Genomic DNA, 5,000 nt, shown 5'->3' on the forward strand with positions numbered 1-5,000 from the left:
CCTTCCTCTCTTCCTCTCTTCCTCTCATATTCTCTTATTCTCTTATTCCCTTCCTTCCTCTCTTCCTCTCATATTCTCTTATTCTCTTATTCCCTTCCTTCCTCTCTTCCTCTCATATTCTCTTCCTCCCTTTCTTACTCTCCTCCTCTCTTCCTCTCTTCCTCTCTTCCTCTCATATTCTCTTATTCCCTTCCTTCCTCTCCTCCTCTCTTCCTCTCTTTCTCTCTTCCTTTCATATTATCTTCCTCCCTTCCTCTCTTCCTCCCTTTCTTCCTTTCTCCTTTTCTCTCTTCCCCCTTTATCTCTTCTCCCTTCCTATCTTATTCTCCGTTTTCTTCCTCCCTTTTCCTCTTCCCCCCTCCCTTCCACTTTTATTTAACGTTTCTTCCTCTCTCCCTTCCTCCCTTTCTTCCTTCCACCTTTTCTCTCTTTCCCTCCTCCTCTCTTCTTCCCTTCTTCCCTTCTTCTCTCTTTCCCTTCCTCTCTTATTCTCTTTTACTCTCATCTCCTTCCCTCTTTCTTAACTCTTTCCTTCTTACCGCTTTCATCGCTTCCACTTTTTTCCTTTTCTCTTTTTTTTTCCCTCTTAACCATCATTTTCTTATTTCTCTTCCGTCTCTTTCCTTTTTCCCTTTTTTTTCTCTTTTTTCCTCTCATTTTTCCGCACCTTCGCTCTTTGTCTTCTCCATTCTTCCTCTTCTTCGTTTTCCTTTTCTTTTCATTGTTTTTATTTACCTACCTTTTTCCTCCTTCCTTCCTTCTTTCCTACCTCCTTCTTCCCCTCTCTCCTTTTCCCCCTCTCCATCTCTCATCATCATTCTCCTCTTCCTCCTTTTGGCCACGCCTTTTCTCCCTTGACCACGCCTACTTCCGCTCTTTACTCTTTTTGTAGTTCTCTTTTTCCTTCTTAATTCCCCCTTTTCGTCTTTATCATCGGTTTCCAGTGTTTTTTTTTTTCTTTTTTTTTTTCCTTCTTCGTTTTATTTTATAGTCGTTTTCTAATTGGCTTCTCTTCCTATTATCGTTTATCATGTGTTTGTCTTCTTGATACTCTTCCTCTTCTTGTTCTATTTCTCCCTTTTCTCCTTCTTTGTTTTCTTCTTTTTCTTCTTCGTCGTCGTAATCAAGCGTATATTTTTTTTTTTCTTTAATCAAAAGGTTTACTAGCTATAAGGAACTACATTGACAAAGTATAAAGACGGTAATAATGATATGAACAATAAAAAGGATAATAAGTGATGATGATAGTTATCAAAAGGATAGTAATAAGGATAACACCAATAACAGTTGTTTAATCATAGTTGTAACAAGAGCAACTATGATTATCATGATGTTTATAACAACAATGATAATAAACTTGATAAGAATAAGAATAAGAATAATATTGATGATAATAACAATAATGATAATGATGATAATAATAATAACAGCAACAACAACAACAACAATAATGATAACAATAATAATAATATGATAATGATGATGATGATGATAATAATAATAATGATAATAATAATAATAATAATAATAATAATAATAATAATAATAATGTTAATAATGAAAATAATGACAATTATGATGATAATTCAGATAATAATAACAATTATAAAGATAGCAACACAGATAAAAATATTGATAAAATTGATAATAATATTAGCAGTGGTAATATTAGCAAGAAAATTTTAATGATATTGAACGATATTGACGATGGCAAACTCAACAACAGTTATAACAACAATGGCAATAACACAAGTAATGATAACGACAACTAATCGATAATGAAGTTTTGCAAGAAGCGTGAGAATCAGAAATTCCCATTTTTTGTTGGCGTCCATTCATAATTTATAGAAAACGGAGTCGCGTGTGCCGTACCGATCTTGTGAATGGAATTCTTGATGTACTATGAATGACCCGTGAGAAAATATGCTCTGCCTTAAGGGATGATTAGCATTTTTTATTCCTGCCAATTATACCTCTAGGAAAAAGAAGGGCGTATGTCGAAATGCGTTCTTAGAATTAAAAGCGATGTTTGGAAAACGGACAATCGCATTTCCGATTTTTTTTCTTCTTCTTCCCTGGATTTGGTAACACTGCAACGAAGAAAACAAGAAAAAAAAAGAAAACAATACCACCTGTTTTGTTTATTGTTTGTTGTCCAGTATGAATGGCATTCCTGCTTGCTGAATGGGCCTAATGAAAGAACATCCGCTGGAGACTCCCAACCCCTCCTTTGCAAATAATTACGTCACCCGTTCGTACCTTCTCCTTCACATCCCGCCATTTCCGCTCGGTTCCGTTCGTGTAGGCGCGTGACGTCATGAATCCGGATGCAGAGGCGAAATTGTTGCCAAGCTCCAGAAAGTTACAGAGCGTGTGATAAGTGCAACGCCAGATATTCTGAGATATCATTCAGGAAATACTTATATGCGGCAGTGCAGCCATTCTTCGATTTTTTTTTTTTTTATAGACGGAGAGAGAGAGAGAGAGAGAGAGAGAGAGAGAGAGAGAGAGAGAGAGAGAGAGAGAGAGAGAGAGAGAGAGAGAGAGAGAGAGAGAGAGAGAGATGGAGCGGAGGGGGAGAGAGAGAACGAGGCAGAAAGAGAAAGACAGCATAAAACAGAAAAGAAATAGAGACAGGAAAAGAGACAAAAACAAAAAACACAAATATACCACGAACGATATCCAAATCAAGTAACACCAAAAATAACGAAAAAAAATGGTACGAAAACGGTTATAAAAAAAAAAAAAAAAAAAAAGAATAAAGATTAAAGACAAAAGAAACGGGGGAAAGGATAAATAGACGCCAGAAGTGAATATCACACCTTGCAGAGCTACAAGACACGCTACATAAAACATTTGCAGTGTGACGCTACAGGGGTGAGAAGGAGCTATTCTTGTCTCCCTCTGTCTCCGTCTCTCTCTTGGTTTCTTTCTTGTTTTCTTGTTCTTTCTTGTTCCCTGGCTCTTTCTTTCTCTTTTTTTTTTTTTTTCTTTATTTTCTTTTTTCTTTCTCTCCTTCATCCTCTTTTTTTTTTTTATTGTTTTTTTTTTTTACTCTGTCTGCTGTCTCCTCTCTTGTCCTTCGATATCTCAGGTCTCTCATCTATCTTGTCTATCTATCTATTTATCTATCTACTGTCTCACTGTTCCTGTATCTTCTCACTCTCTCACTTCTCACTCTCTCTCTCTATCCTCTATTCTTACTTTCTCTCCTCTCTCTTCTTCTCTCTCCATTGTCTCTCCTCCTCCTCCCTTCTCTTCTCTCGCACCCCTTCTTATCTTCCTCTCTCCCTCTCATATCCTTCCTCCTCTTCTTCCTCTTTTCTATTTCTTCTCTCCTCACCCTCTCTCCTTCTCTACCTCCTTTCTACTCCCCCTTCTCTTCTCTCTCTCTCTCCCTCTCATCTCTCTTCTCCTCTCTCTCCCTCTCTCTCTCTCTTCTCCTATCTCTCCCTTCCCTCCCTTTCTCCTTCCCTTTCCCATATTCTCCCTTCCTTCCCTCCTTTTCCATTTTCTCTGCCCCCACCCCCTGGTGTGTGGTATGTCCTCTGTCTCTCTCTCCAAATCTTTGTCTCTCTATCTCTCTCGATCTCTCTCTTTGTATCTCTCTCTGTCTCACCGTCTGTACCTCTATCTTTTTTTCTATCTGCCTCTCTCTCTATCTCTCTGTCTGTCTGTCTGTCTGTCTCTCTCTCTCTCAATCTCTCTCTCTCTCTCTCTCTCTCTCTCTCTCTTCTCTCTCTCTCTCTCTCCTCTCTCTTTCTCTCTTCTCCCTCTTCTCTCTCTCTCTCTCCTCTCTCTCTTCTCCTCTCTCTCTCTCTCTCTCTCTCCTTCGCTCTCTTCTCTCTCTCTCTCTCTCTCTCTCTCTCTCTCTCATCTCGCTCTCTCTCTCTCTCTCTCAATTCCTCTCTCTCTTCTAATCTATCTATCATCTAGTTATCATCTTTCTCCGTCGAGAGAGAGAGAGAGAGATGAAGATGAGAGAGAGGAGCAGAGAGAGAGGATGAGACAGAGAGAGAGAGAGAGAGATGTGGGGGGGGAGGGGGGATTCAGCGCAGGCAACCCCGATGGGCTGAACTGCGTTGTCTTTTCTCCTTCTGGATTTTCATTGTGAATTGGCTCTTTTGGCTTCCGTGGATTTCTTTTTTTTTCTTCTTTTGTGAGAGAAAGAAATTTCACAAAACCATAAAATCCAGAAGGATAAACGATTTGGAAAATCCCCCTCCCCATAAGATATATATAATATATATATATATAAGATAGATATAATATATATATATATAATATATATATTATATAGATATATAGATATATATATATATATATGTGTGTGTGTGTGTGTGGTGTGCTAATATTAATATATATATTATATTATTATATTATATATATATATATATATATTATATATATATATATATAATCTATATATATATATATAAAGATAAGAGACGGAGAATTATCCACATAATGGTGAAAACAATTTTCTTTCCTTTGAATAAACTGCAAAGAGAGGAGAGAGAGAGAGAGAGAAGAGAGAGAGAGAAAGTCAAGAAAGGAAAGAGAGAGAGAGAGAGATGAGGGAGGGAGATGAGATGAGAGAGAGACGAGGAGAGAGAATGACAGAGAAGGAGAGAGGAGACGAGAGAGAGAGAGAGAGAGAGAGGAGAGAGAGAAAAAAAAAAAAAAGAGAGAGCGGACGAGAGGGAGAGAAGGGAGAGAGAGAGAGAGACGAGAGAGAGAGAGAGAGGAGAAAGCAGAGAGAGATAGAGAGAGAAGAAAGAGAGAAAGAAGAGAGAGAAGACGAGAGAAAGAGTGAGAGAGAGAGAGAGAGAGAGAGAGAGAGAGGAGAGATGAGAGAGAGAGAGAGAGAGAAGAGAGAGGAGAGAGAGAGAGAGAGAGAGAGAAGAGAGGAGAGAGAAGAGAGAGAGAGAGAGAGAGAGAGAGAGAGAGAGAGAGAGAGAGGAGAGAGAGAGAGAGAGAAAATCTATAAATACAACTAT

The sequence above is a fragment of the Penaeus monodon genome, chromosome 43, assembly GCF_015228065.2.
Source record: "Penaeus monodon isolate SGIC_2016 chromosome 43, NSTDA_Pmon_1, whole genome shotgun sequence".
Classification (NCBI taxonomy): Eukaryota; Metazoa; Arthropoda; class Malacostraca; order Decapoda; family Penaeidae; genus Penaeus; species Penaeus monodon.